This window comes from Pantherophis guttatus, chromosome 4 (assembly GCF_059756535.1).
Source record: "Pantherophis guttatus breed Tessera chromosome 4, ASM5975653v1, whole genome shotgun sequence".
In the NCBI taxonomy this organism is placed as follows: Eukaryota; Metazoa; Chordata; class Lepidosauria; order Squamata; family Colubridae; genus Pantherophis; species Pantherophis guttatus.
Window position 1 is genome coordinate 82,415,068 of NC_142066.1, and position 15,913 is coordinate 82,430,980.

A 15,913-nucleotide genomic window follows, 5' to 3' on the forward strand; every position below is an offset into this window, starting at 1 on the left:
GGGACGTGAAACGAGCCTTAAACTGATGGATTTGAATTATCCATTTTGGAATTTCTTTTTGTGTTGATAAACATATTATATTATCTTGAATCACAAGGCAAGAGAATTATGCTGGGGCATGCAGAAGATCGGGTTGTTACCCACTACGATGATGGGAATTAATAATCCTGATGAAACCCACAATTATTACTATATGGAATATAATTATAATATCACTCGGGTGGTTGTTTTTACTTTTATACATATAAGAAGATATTTACTACTGATGGGGGCAGATATGATTGAAGATCCTGAATAAACTGTTGCACTAGTAAGCTATGTTACCCGATTATGGATGTTGGTTCTACCAATCCAGTGGAAAGACCTCAAAGAAGATACTATATGGATTATAAATTTAAAGTCATTGTCTTTTCTTTTTTTTTATTTAGATATAATGGAAAATATAGACATATATTTTTAAGAAGTGTGGGCAGTGAATCAAAGATGTTAAGAAATGTTGTCTATGGCAATTTTGTATGATAGTGGGTGAATAAGCTATTTAGTAGATTGATTAGTCTAAGAAAAGGGATTTTTAAGTGTTATATTTAGGGGAGTGGACGAAATGGATAGAGTGGAATAAATGTTAAACTAGATTTTATGGGGAAGGCCGCTTTGGAATGTTATAGTAATATATATAGAAGATTAAATGTTAAAGTAGGACTTATCGTATAGTTTTAAAGTGGAGAAGTTATTTTATAATGTCATAGTATAATGTCTTTTTTTTTCCTTTCTTTTCTCTTTTTTGATATGTATGGATAAAGGGGGATGTTATAATATTAATAATATTTTTAGTAAGTAAAGGTCAATATCTAGAGGAGGGAGTAAGTAATCTGTTATGAATTAGGTTTTTTTTTTGTTATGAAGAAGTCACAGGGGGGATGGGTGGGGAGGGGGGGTTAGGGAGGGGGAGGGAGAGGGGAAAAAAAAGGGGGGAAATTTGTATTTGAAAACTTTTTCAATAAAAAAAAGAAAAGAAAAAAGAAGAACGAAATTGGAGGGACATGACCTGCAATTTTATTTATTTATTTATTTATTTTTAAATTTGTATACTGCCCTTCTCCCTGAGGACTCAGGGTGGTGACAGCCAAGTAAAAGCATAAACTACAAACATTAAAATACAATTAAATATATATATATATATACATTTGGCCCCATGATTAAAAACAATAACAAACAATTAAAAACATTTTAAAAAGTGTTAGGCCAGCCCGGCTTGCTGGAAAAAGAAGGTTTTAAGGGCATGGCGGAAGGCACCGAGGTCTTATCTCTGGGGGTAGCTGATTCCAGAGGATAGGTGCCCCCACAGAGAAGGCCCTCCCCCTGGGTGTCACCAGCCTACATTGTTTGGCTGATGGCACTCCGAGGAGGCCCTCTCTGTGGGAGCGCACAGGTCGATGGGAGGCTGTTGGTAGCAGCAGGCAGTCTCGAAGATAACTAGGTCCTATGCCATGGAGCGCTTTAAAGGTGATAACCAACACTTTGAAGCTCACCCGGAAGACCACTGGGAGCCAGTGTAGCTCACGCAGGAGAGCTGTTGTATGGGAGCGCCATGTGGCTCCCGTGACTACCCGCACGGCCGCATTCTGGACCAGTTGGAGCCTCCAGGTGCTCTTCAAGGGGAGCCCCATGTAGAGAGCGTTGCAGTAGTTCAGGCGAGAGGTGACAAGGGCATGAGTGACTGTGCACAGGGAATCCCGATCAAGAAAGGGCCGCAAGTGGCAGATCAGGTGAACCTGACCAAAAGTCCTCCTGGCGACAGCCGTCAGATGTTCCTCCAAGGACAGCTGCATATCCAGGAGGACTCCCAGATTGCGAGCCCTCTCTGAGGGGGCCAAAGACTTGCCCCAATAGTCAGTGATGGAGTCAACTGACTATATTGGGATGCCGGGAACCACAGCCACTCAGTCTTGGAAGGGTTGGGCTTGAGCCTGTGTCTCCCCATCCAGATCCGCACAGCCTCCAGGCACCGGGACATCACTTCAAGGGCATCGTTGGGGTGGCCTGGGGTGGAGATGTACAGCTGGGTGTCATCAGCATACTGATGGTACTTCACCCAAAGCCATGGATGATCTCGCCCAGCGGCTTCACATAAATGTTGAACAGAAGGGGCGAGAGGACTGACCCCTGAGGCACTCCATATATAAGAGGCCTTGAGGTCGACCTCTGCCCCCCTGCCAACACAAACTGCGACCGGTCTGAGAGAAAGGAGGAGAACCACCATAACACGGTGCCCCCCCATCCCCAACTCTTCCAACCAGTGCAGCATGATACCATGGTCGATGGTATCAAAAGCCGCTGATAGGTCTAACAGGGCCAGAACAGAGGAGTAACCCCTGTCCCAAGCCCTCCAGAGATCATCTACCAACGCGACCAATGCCGTTTCTGTGCTGTGCCCGGGCCTGAAACCAGACTGGAACAGATCTAGATAAGACGTTTCCTCCAGGTACTGCGGAAACTTTCGTGCGACCACACTCGACAACCTTTGCCACAAAGCGAAGGTTGGAGACAGGACGATAATTGGCTAATACTGCCGGGTCCAGGGAAGGCTTGTTGAGGAGAGGCCTCACCACCGTCTCTTTCAAGGCCATGGGGAAGTAACCCTCACTCAATGAAGCGTTAATAATTCCCTGGAGCCACCCTCGTGTAACCTCCCGGGAAGCCAGTACTAACCAGGAGGGACACGGATCCAGTAAACATGTGGCCGTACGGGTCCTCCCATACTCCCGGGTGGAGCAGGGAGCGGGTCACCCTGAACAGGGCGGCCGGACGATTCTCTGATGATGCAATAAGAGCGGAAAAGTAATTAAACTTTGCTGCTTTTATCGCCACTAAGTAGGTCTTAATATGCGACCTTACCAGTGTTCAGTCAGATTCAGCGAGACTGGCCCTCCAACTGCTCTCTAGGCGTCTTTTCCAGTGTTTCATCTCCCTCAGCTCCTCGGTGAACCAAGGAGCCACGAGGAATCGACACCGGGTCAGAGGCCGCAAAGGCACGACTCGATCCAAGCCCCCACCAGCTGCCCGATCCCAGGCAGCCACCAGGTCCTCGGCCGAGTCGTGTGCCAGATCTTCAGGAAATGGCCCAAGCTCCATCTGGAACCTATCAGGATCCATTAGGCGCCTGGGGCGGACCCACCTAATTGGCTCCACCTCCCTGCTGCGGGGTGTAGCGGTTCGAGGTCCAGATGAAGGAGTGAGTGATCTGACCATGACAAGGGTTTCATGTCTATATCCCCTATAATAAGACCACTCAACCCCTGTCAGAGACAAAAATCAAGTCCAGAGTGTGTCCCCCCCTGTGAGTGGGGCCATGAACTAACTGGGTCAGGTCCATGGCCCTCATGGAAGCCATGAACTCCCGAGCCATCTCTGACGTTTCACCAACGGACGGCAAGTTGAAATCACCCATGACCATAAGCATGGGTGTATCAACTGCCACTGTGGCTATCACCTCAAATAGCTCGGGCAGGGCTGTTGCCACGTGGCAGTGAGCCAGGTACGTAAGCAGCAGGCCCATCTGAACCCCATGACCCCATCTCACAAAGAAGGACTCACATCCGGCAATCTGTGACACAGTGGTTTCCCTCGGACCAAGACCTTCTTTAATAATAACCGCCACCTACCCCCTCCCCTCCCCTGGGCCCTCGGCTGATGGAATGCTCTGAAGCCTGGTGGGCACATCTCAACCAGAGGGACCCCTCCCTCCTGGCCCAACCAGGTCTCTGTAATACCCGCCAGGTCCGCTCCCCCCTCTTGAATAAGATCGTAAATGAGGGGGGCCTTATTTACCACGGACCTGGCATTGCACAGCATCAGCTGGAGGCCCAGGTCCTGAGTAACTGTGCCACCTAGTATCCGAGAAGAGCCTTGGGGACCGGGGTGCGCAATTGCTCTCAAGTAGTGAGTGTGCACCCCTGACACATGATATGGTCCTGCTCCCGCCATATCTGCCCCTCCCATCCACCGTGCTGATGGTACATCCCTCATTAAGATAGCCTGCCTTCCCCTCCCCAATCCCTCGTCCTGCACCCTCCAAACCGTTACCCCGTGCCGGGCTCGGCCCTGACCTTGGTGGATTACCCCCCTCATACCCCTTGGTCGCCCTCCCAGTTCCCCTTAAAAAATTATTAAAAGCCCTAATTAAAAAAACCCTCAATCCCCACTTTAAAACATGCCACATCTCAGGGCTCCAAAGCCCATCCTTAAAATAGGCCTTCGATAATGTGGAAGACCATCGTCGCGAGAGGGGGGCATCTCGCAGCACGAGCAGATCCGCTGAGGTGTAAGCCATATAAGTATGACGAGGTAAGGGAGAGTAACTCTGGGTGTCAGCGATGGTCCTAGAGGTGCGAGATAGCAATACGGTTGGATCTGGGCAAAACTGGAGCCTCTCACTCTCTCACAGCGATGGGGCATCCAGGTCAGATAGCTGCAGTGCAAGCAAATGGCCACAGCCATTCTTGGGTTGACATGCCTTCTTGTGGTATGGGAAAAGTAAGATACATGGTTATTTTCAAAGACATTATAAAAGAAATGTGTTATTGTTAGTATGGGAGAAAATTAGAGAACAGCACTATTTGAAGATACCAGTTTGGCTTTCGGCTATGGAAGCACTTATACATCCAAATAGTATTAATATGGGAAATATTGTTAGATATAAATATATTTTGACTGAAAGGGGGGAACTTAAAACAAAACAAGAATTGAAAAAACAGGGAATTGATATGGTATAGTATACACAACTGCAAATACAATCTAGACATGAAAAAGATGTTAAATCAGGGGGAAATCCAGCAGGTTCTGACAGGTTCTGGAGAACCGGTAGCAGAAATTTTGAGCAGTTCGGAGAACCGGTAGCCAAAATTTTGACTAGTTCGGAGAACCGTCAAATACCACCTCTGGCTGGCACCAGGGTGGGGTGGGAATGGGGATTTTGCAGTATTCTTCCCCACGCCCACTAAGCCATGCCCACAGAACCGGTAGTAAAAAAAATTGGATTTCACCACTGTGCTAAATTATATGGTTTCTATACTGAATTGACAGAACTGAATAAGATACTAACAGGAACAGAAAAAAGGGCGATAAAAAAAATTGTATAGTTATTTATTGCATATTAAGTTAGAAGAAGAACAAGTGAAAGAAACAATGATAGCATGGGCAAAAACTTTGGTTATACTAGTTAGATAAATGGCAGCAATTGTGGGATAGAAATTATAAATTGACAATGTCAACTGGAAAATTTGTACAAGATGTTTTATAGATGGCATTTGCCACTGGAAAGATTGTCAAAAATGTTTAAAGATAAATCAGCTAGATGTTGGAAATGCCATCAGATAATGGGTCATATTATCATATGTGGTGGACATATGTAGAAGCAAAAAAATACTGGGCAAAAATTTGTATGTGGTTGGAGAAGATGACACAACAACATATTGATTTTAACCTGAATTATTCTTGTTGGGGATTTTGCCAGACACTTATAGTAAAGAAAATGTATATTTGATTATTCATGTAATAACTGCAGCTAGAATTGTATTTGCACAAAATTGGAAAAGTAAAGAGATGCCTACAGATGAAAATGTGTTTAAGAAAATATTAGAATGTGCAGAAATGAATAGATTAACACTTGCAATTAAAGGAAAGGAAGAATCTGACTATTATAGTAAAATTTATAATAGTTATTTTATCAATGGTTAGAGAATAAATATGAAAATTAGAAATAAAAGTGGAGGAGTGAAACTTCGAAAATGTATTACAAAGTCAAATAAGCTAAGAAGAGAAATGTTGCAACAGTAGATATGTTATGTATTAATATTAATCCAAGAATAGATATAAATAATGAACATGCCTGTAAATTTTAATGGTTATTGCACAAAAAAACTGTATCCAGATGACATACTGTTTAATGAAAGATGAAATGTTTGTATTAAAAGAAAATTTTGTCATTATGGAGTACTGAGTGTAGATTAATGAGGAAAAAAATGAATTTCAACTAGTATAGAATCAAGCTGCAGCATAACAAAACTGACAAAAGTGAAGGAGTTTGAATATTACTGAATGCACTGTAATTGTTGAAGAGATAGCATGTACATATTTAAAAATCAATGGCCATGCTTATGTAAGATATACCCTTGCCAGGTGTCCACTATTTGAGTGGAAAGTCCACTTTTTTCACATTATGTTCACTATTTTTTTTCACAAAATAGTGGACATTTTTTTATTCAAAAGCTTTATGATGAAATGGTACGTAATCTAAAGCTGTACAGTTTAAGAGAATAAGGATAGAAGAATTGTGTTTTGTCTTTTTTTTCATAAGTTAGAATGAGACAAAGATCGAATATCCATTGAACTCGATTCTCTGAAAAAATTAATGATGAGATTAAAATAAAAATATATTATAAAATTATGTACAGTTCACATTTTTAAAATGTATTGTAGCTTGTGTCGACTGACCTAAAATGGCGTCGAGTGATGAAAGTGACAGTGGCGAGATTTCGAATTCTTTAAAGCGAAAGAGAGGAGTGTGCAAATACACCAAAGACTGGGAAGCTATTTTTGCATGGATTACCAACAACGAAATTGACAGAACAAATACGACGGCCTACTGTAACTTGTGTCAGAAATCATTCACAATTGAATATAATGGTATAAAAGCTGTCACACAGCATGCAAGCACAAAAAATCATTTAGATAAGGAGAAAATAGCTTCCAGCAACAAGCGAATCAATTCGTTTTTCATTGTTAAAGACTCCTCTTTCAGTGAGAAAGTGACTGTAGCTGAAATGGCTGAAACTTACCATGGGATCAAACACCATATTTCTTTCCTGGCTCAAGATTGCGATATTAAGTTAATGAAGCAAATTTTTGATGATTCAGAAATTGTAAAAAAGATGTCTTGTGGAAGAACCAAGTCATCAGCTATTGTCAATGAGGTTTTGTATCCTTTTTCTATTGAGTTGGTTCTCAATGATCTTAAAACTGGAATTTCATTTTCTCTCTCCACTGACGCATCAAACAAGGGAAATCGCAAAATGTATCCCATTGTTGCACAATATTTTACTTGTGAAGAAGGACTGTGTGTGAAAATTTTAGACTTTTATGAGGATTCTTTCGAAGATTCTACATCAATAAAAAATCAGCTGTGTCGAGTTCTTAGTGATAACGAATTGGAAATAAATAATGTTTCAGCTTACTCAGCAGATAATGCATCAGTCAGTTATGGAGTAAACAAATCTGTTTACCAAAAATTATTGCTGGAAAATGACAATATTGTAGCTGCTAATTGCAATAATCACATTTTACACAACAGTGCAAAAAAATGCATTAAAGCAGTTATCTTTTGATATCGAAAATGTAATGCTGAAAGTTTTTGCCGAATTTTCGAATTCTGCAAAGAAACGAGAAGAGTTGAAATCATTTTTTGAGTTTTGCAAGTCAGAATTCCATGAAGTTTTGCGCCATGTTCCAACACGTTGATTAAGTTTGTTTAAAGCGGTCGAAAGACTTCTTTTAAACTGGATAACTCTAAAATTGTATTTTATTTCTCTTGGATCTGATGAGTGCCATAAGGTTATCTGGAACCTTATTTCGGATCAGGAAAATGAACTCGCAAAGGACGATGAACCAACAATTTCAGAATTGTATTTATATTTCACGCACTTCTTCATGTCAATAATGCAAGACACCCTACTGAAGCTGGAAAGCAAGAAAATTCTTGCATGTGATCTTCACATTATCATGTGTAAGCTGTGTGATTCTTTGCAAAAAAAATACGATGAGCAGTTTTTTGGAATGAAAGTTTTATTTGCCTTACGTAAAAAACATTTGCCTGAGAATGCCGTGCAAAAGTTCAAGAAAGAAACCACCAACGTGTATCAAAGAGCCATTGCGTACCTAGAAAAGTGGTATAATTTCACCGATTCAGTATTTGAGACGCTAAGTCGTTTCAATCTAATTGATCGCAATAATCCTCCAACTTTAGAAGAAATGACGAACATCTGGTTATTATCCCCATGGCTAGAAGAACTTCCACCCAACACTCTCTTCGATGAAATTTCTTCCTTAGAAGAAGTTTATGTTCATCTGCAGGGCGATTCATCCCTTGATAAGTGGACGTACTTTTTCAAGAAAGAGCCAGCTCCGAGTTTACTGAAACTGTTCCAGTATTGTGCATCAATTCCGGTATCAAATGCAAACGTTGAACGAATTTTCAGCGTCATGAGAAATTTGTGGACTGACGAACGTAACTGACTGCTTGTACCATCAGTTCGAAGTGAACTTTGTATATTTTTTAATATTTCTCAACGTTGTACTGAAATTAAAGAATTATTCCTTAAACACAAAGAATTGATCAAAGTTGCGCAGTCAAATAAAAAATACACACGACAGCAAAGTAAAATGTAATTTAATATTTTACATATTATAATATATTTGATGTTTTGAATTTTAAGTAAAGTTTTGAAGTGATTATTTTAATACGTGTTAAAATGTTTGTAAGAAAATATATAATTTAATTGTAAAAAATTTTTTTTATTATTATTACTTAAACCCCCCCCCCCCGCTTGTCCGCTATTTTTTGGAAGCAGACCTGGCAACCCTAGTAAGATACCCTAAATCATCATCAGCAGGTGTACCTGTCAAAACATGATGTTGATCAATAAGTACCACACATTTTGCTTGTAAATAATTTCCATCTCTTCAGCCCTATGCATTTTCTAATCGTATATGGGATTGGGGAACTAGATTAAATGCTTTTCAAAGTGATTCAATATTTATTAAAAATTTAGACGAGATTGTCACAAAGTTGTAACACTTGGGTGGAATAAGAATACCCTTGGGACAGGAATTTTGCAGGAGATGTGAGACAAAACTTGAATACTTTGGTGATTGTGAGAATGTTCTTATGTGTAGAAACCCTTTTTGCAATGTCACACAGCTAAACAGGATTTTTATCAACACTTACTGGTGATAAAAGCCTAGGATGGGAGAAGAAATCAAGGAAAATAAAGACTTGGAAAGGAGTCTTACTTAATGAAGAATAATGTCCTGGCTGATTATTTTTACTCCATCTACATAAGGGGTGCAATTAAGGGAAACCACTTTTGCTTCCTGCTTGCCTTTAGCTTCATATCAGCAGCTAGTATGTTACTGATAAATGCTCTAACGTTACTGAAATTATAGCTGAGGTAGGCTGAGGGCAGGAGTGGGGGGTGTCAGCAGGGAAGGGAAGGAGACAAAGGGAAACAAAAGTTCTTGCTAGTTTTTCAGTCCTCACTGGGACTCCTTTTTGTTCCAGATGAGATCAGTCTATCAAAGAGGAATAGCTCAATTTTATGAAGAACCCATTTTATTTTAATACTTAAAATTTCCCTTTCCTATCATGTACATACAGGATCAGTATAGTTTATTGAATAGCCCGAAGGCCTTTTCAAACAAAACAGAAGAGAAAAAGGGAAAAAGATAAAACAGTTACAAAAATAGCAATCTAAAAATATATGATAGATGACATTAAAATTTTACCATATCAAATTTCAATAGCTATACAGGATCAAGAATCATGATTGCTTTTTTTTCTCTCTGTGTTCTTTGAAATATTACTTAGGGTCATAGAATCAAACTTGAAAAGGGTAATTTGGTCAAGTGACTCTAACCCTTATTTAGTTCAGAAATTCAGGTCAAAACATCCCCAACAAATGCCTATCTATTGCTTGAACACATACGAAGATGGAAATCAAATCTGTTTATCATTCTGGAATGATAAAGAACAGGCCTAGTCTTTCTCAGACCTTCATTTCTTAAAGAGTAGGTAATAATAGTATGCATATTATTATTATGCATATTATTAAGAGTAGGTAATAATAGTATGCATATTATTATGCATAATAATAATATGCAATATTATGCAATAATTATGCATTATTAATGCATGCTCTTTAATGTAGGGAATGGGAGTGGGAGGATTTTAAGAGCCAATGTCCCTATCTAACCCCATCTCATCACTGAAATTCAATGGCAAAATGACTGAATTTAACTTTAAATTTAAAATTTAACCCTAACCCTAACCCAATCCTCAAATTCTTGAAAATGTTATCATTTGATCCTCTGGTCAATTAATGTATTCATGGTTAAAAATTATTTTTTTCATGGCTAAGCAGTCTGTCCTTATAACAAGATTTGATTTCAGTCTCCAGATCATCTACTGCCCCTTGTTTCACTTGTTTGCATTTGTCCCATTTTGTCTGAAACCTTCATAAACCACAAATCCCAGACATTTGATTCTTAAGTTCTGATTAAAATGGTTTTGTATTCTTTCTCTCTATTAAAAAAAAATGATTATCACAAGTATACTAACGGCTATTTCAAGCCAGCAATCTGAGATTGTTTTAAGTTAACTGCTACTGCAAAAGTCAGAAACTACCCAATCACAATTGCCAATTAATATTACATATTCAGCTCCATATCAAATATAATTATGTCAGGGTAATGATGATTTAATAGCTGACCAGCTGCTGTAATGCTGTAATGGTAGTAATGAGTCAGCAGGGTTAGTTGACTCTTTACCACTTTAAGAGACTGTATCATAAAAGAGGCCTTGTTGGGGCATCTCTCTCTCTCTCTCCATATGTTGCTTCTGTGCTGTAGTTGATGACTGATTGTCTGACTTTGCCTAGTATGTGTAGGTATATATTCCTTGTAGATAAACCACTATTTGAAAGACAAACCTCTGTTTACTGTATTTTGCTCCTGGGTTGTCTCAAAATAGTCACAGTGTGTGCATTCTGACAAATTATATGTCAAGTGTTTATATTCACTGAATAATCAGATACCTGGCAAATATTTGGTAAATATATGCCAAGAAAGTTCATTGAAGAGAAATTGAAGCATGTTATCTCATTTCTAATATGGATCATTTGCTGAGTTTAATGCTACTTTTTTAGTTGAAATATTGGATGGAAGATGATGTGCTTCTTCCCATTATTCATTCCATATGAGATAGTTGACTTCTTAGACACACACAACAGCCATATGAATATTTGTTCTAATGTTATGATTATCTATTTCATGAGAAATGTTTTACACATAAATTTTCATTAAACATTGCTTACTTTCATGCAGGTCTAATACCAATCCATGAAATTAGAATGGCATGAGAATTAGGGATTTATTCAAAATCAGGCAGAAGTCTATCTTCCCACTAGGTCTGGACCATTAGAAAACTCCATGAAACTAGGGTGGTTTTTTTTCATTACTAGACATACAAGAGACTGCTATCATACAACTCATATTGACTTCTAGCAATCACATAAATATATTTCTCCATGCTGATTGATTGATCAATCCCTAATCTGCTCTTTCACTTCTCCCAGTGTTGCACTTATCCCTACTGTAACTGAGTACATCTATCTGGTTACTGATCATCCTTTTCATCTCTTTCTTTCCGCCTTTCCCAGCATCAGAGTCTTCTCCAGAGAGCTAAGTCTTCAAGTAATGTGTCCAAAATAGGATAGTTTGAGCCTAGTCATTTGTGCCACAGATGAGAACTCTGAGTTGTGTTGTTCAATGATTCACTGATTTGTTTTCTTGGCTGCCCACAGTGTTCTCAGGAGTCTATCTAACATCAAAGTTCAAAACTGGCAATTTATTTATTTATTTAGTGTATGGCAAATACATGAACTTATTGTAGTTCAAATATTAATGTCCAGTCCACCCAGCCATTCAAGGACACGGTGGTCTATGTTGAAAAAAAATCAGACATTGGGCCAGTGTAAACTCTTGATGGACATTCGGACACAATATGGTAGATATTTTGTCGAGGAGCACCACAGGCACACTGAGGGGTAGAGACAGGACCCCACTTAAACAATGAGTCCTGGCAGACACCATGTTGGATACGGATCCTGTTCAGAGTTGACCAATGCTGGCGAGGAAGATCAAAACCTGGCACCTTTTGTGTAGCTGTGGCACCTATGTAACTGCCTGTATCTGGGCGTTCAGCAGCGTTCCACTGTGTGATGATGTCAAAGTTGTTAGACAAGTGTTGAGCAAGTGCTAGAGAGGGCTTCCTGGATTTAAGTCTGCCAATTGATAGATGAGGGAGATCAGCATGCACAGAAAGAAGTGGTTTCTCATAATTTTGTTGTACTCCTTCACTAAGGCTTTTTGCCATCTTAGGGCTGGTGGTGCAATGTGACTCAAGACGGGGAGCTAGCAAGTAGGAGTAGAGTTTCTGCAACTGCTTATGATCCTCATTGTATCATTTAGTCTAGCATCGATCTTGCTAGTGTGGCAGCTATTAAGCCAAACAGGGGTGCAGTATTCAGCTGTGGAGTAGACCAACCCTAGTGCTGATATTCTGAGAGTAGAGGCTGAGGCTCCCCATCTTGATCCTTTTAGTTTCTGAAGTAAGTTGTTCCTGGTATTGATTTTAGCAAACATGTTCTCTAGGTGAACATGTAAGAGAACATAAGGGAAAAGAAATACAAACCTTGAGACAAATACCTAGGAGAGTCAGAAACCAGACAAGACACTACCAATTTTTAACTACACAATTAATTAGATATAATGTGATGTTCATATGGCTTGTTCCGGAAAGCATTTTGAATTCCTGGCAGGAGAAGAAATAAAAAATTGATACCCTTGATAAGGCACATGAGTTCTTCAAGCATCATTTCACAGCCGAGGAAGAACAGGAGAGTAGAGAAGAGGTAGAGAGCAGGAATCAGGAGGAACATCAAGTAGAGGACAATGAGGTAGAACAAGAAGAAAGAAGGAAATAGGAAAAAGAACGAGTAGAATGAGAGGATACAAGAGAAAAAATATAGACAGATAAGAAATACAAGAAAATTAAGAATGGTATATAAGTAATGAAATGGAGGAGGAAATTAAGATGCTTTCAATAAACATAAACGGACTAAACTCACCTGTGAAAAGAACACAAACTCTCACAAAATTACAAAGATTGGACATGGACATTGCTTGTTTGCAGGAAGTACACATCAAGAAATAATATGGCAAACTACTAGAAAACCCAAAATAGGGAAATTTACGTAACATTAGCACAAAAAAAAAAAGAGGAATTGCAATATATATTAAGGAAAGATTAAAATCTAAACAAGTATATGCAGACAAGGAGGGAAGAATTCTAATGATAGAGATAGAAACAGATCAAAAGCAAATACTGCTTACCACAATATACGCACCAAACAATAATCAAAATGAATTCTATAGAAAAGTACACAATAAAATAACAGAAACAGAATATTTCTGTTAATAGGAGATTTCAATGCGATAGTGGATATCAATAAGGATTATAAAAGAAATAAAAGAAATAAGAAAAAGAAAAGAACATTACCAAATTCATTCTTTGAGATGACACAAGAATTGAACTTACAAGACACATGGAGAGAAATAAATTTTAAAATGATCAATACACATTCTATTCAAACCCACACCAATCATGGTCAAGGATTGATATGGTATGGATGACCCCAGGATTAAGAAGAGAGATTGAAGAGATAGACATAATGACCAATACTTGGGCAGACCACAACCCAACACTTCTTCAAGGTAAACAGAAAAGAAGAAACGTCACTGCAAAACTTGTGGGATACAACAAAAACATATATCCGAGGATTGACAATAGCATATGTGGCAAGAAGAAATAAGAAAAGAAAACAAAAACAAAATACACTACAGGAAGAACTCAAAAGATTGGAATTAGACTTGCAGAAAGAACCCCAAAACAATAAAAGAAAAGAAAAAAGAGACTTAATAAAACATAAACTCAACTTGACCACACAAGAAGAAATGGCACAAAAAGTCAAAATGGCAAAACATTTTTTTTTTGAGCACGCAAACAAGCCAGGGTGATGGTTAGCTTACAAACTAAAAAAAGAAAAGGAGAAAAAAATAATACATCAATTGCAAGACGAGAAGGGAGTTATACACCATAGGAGAGAAGAAAAAAAAGAACATAATACAGGAATTCTTCAAAAATTTATATCTTCAAGAAAATATACCAGAAGATAATATCAATAGATAGGATGAGCTTAATCAAAATTGCAGAGATGAAAAGAAAGATCTTAAACTGAACAATAACCATGATGGAACTATTTGAGGCAGTGAAGCAGTAAAAAAACAGTAAAATACCGGGCCCAGATGGACTTCCCACAGAGCTGTATAAGATTATACAGGAACCATTAGAGGCATTAATGCTGGAATTATTCAATGAAGTAATTGCAGAGGCTAAACTCCTAAATCATGGACTGAAGCATACATCACACTCATACCAAAAGAAGATACAGTCCACCAACAGGTTAAAAATTACAGACCCATCTCATTATTAAACGCAGACTACAAAATATTTGCATCCATAATAATTGAAAGAGAAAAAAAAAGTCCTAAACAAGTTTATACACCCAGACCAAAATGGATTTCTACCGAAAAGACAAATGAAAACTTATATAAGAACAATTCTAAATACCCTAGAACAGTGATGGCTAACCTTTTTGGCACTGAATGCTGAAACTGGAGTGCATGTGTGCGAGGCCAGAACCTAGAAGAGAGCAGCTGGCCGGTGTGCATGTGCACGGCAGCCAGCTGCTCTTCCGGGTTCCAGCATGCATGCACACTAGATAGCTGGTCAAGTGTGCATGCGCACCAGCCAGCTGATCTCTTTTGGGTTCCAGCGCATGCGCTCTAGTTTCGGCACTTTGGCAGGCGCGTGCCGGAACCTGGAAGAGCAGCTGGCAACAAGGCGCGTGCCCACAGAGAGGGCTCTGTGTGCCACCTCTGGCATGGGTGCCATAGGTTCACCATCACAGTCCTAGAATATTATGAAGCTCATCCCAGAAAACAAGCCACATTGGTCTTTTTGGATGCCCAAAAGGCTTTTGACAATTTGAACTGGTGGTTCATCATTTTACAATTGAAAAATATGAACTTTGGGGAGAAATTTGTGAAAATGGTGGAAAAAATATACACAATTCAAATGGCAAAAGTAATAATAAATGGAGATACCACAGAAAAATTTGATATCTCTAAGGGGGTAAGACAAGGATGTCCCCTATTGCCCTTATTATTCATTTTAACCCTAGAGCTGCTACTATTAAAAATCAGGCAAGAATCTTTAGGTGTTTCTTATAGGAGAAAGTCTGATCCAAAGTTACTCTGAGGTATTTGGGGATGGGAATCATAAGGGAGTAGGTTGCTATTCAGGTAGGCCTTTGGGGTGGAATTGGCAAGTTTGTTGTTGAGATGGAAACAGGTAGTCACTGTTTTGCTGACACTGGGTATGACTCTTCAGTCAGCAAAGAATTTACCCAGGGACTTCAGGTCCTCAGAGAGGAGGCAGTCCAAAACTTCCAAGTTTTTATCTTGTGGAGTTAGGGCCAGGTCATCTGCATATCCAAATTTATGACCCCTTGTAACTGGCATATCTGAGATATAAAGATTGAACAGAGTGGGTGCTAGGACAGAACCTTGTGGAAGGCCTTAACTTGCTAATGTTGTCCCCCATAATGATCTGAATGGATCTATTGCTGAGCATGTTGTTTATTAGGCGATAGAGGATTTTACAGGAGATGATGTGACTCAGTTTGTAAAGTAGACCCTTCTTCGACATGTTATCATATGCAGTTAATGACAGTTGGCAGCCAGACATCTTTGTAGAACTCCTGGCTCTCTAAATACATGGCAACAAATAAACAAAATGGGCCTTTTCAGGCCCAAATTGGGCACATTGTCAAAAGTGGCAATATTCTTCCTATTCCAATTCTTTATTACCCAAGCTTTTTCCATACAGTGTCCTGGGAGTCTCTTGCTTTACTTCATTAATATCCCACTCTATTTGCATTCAACAAATAAACTTCAGTTC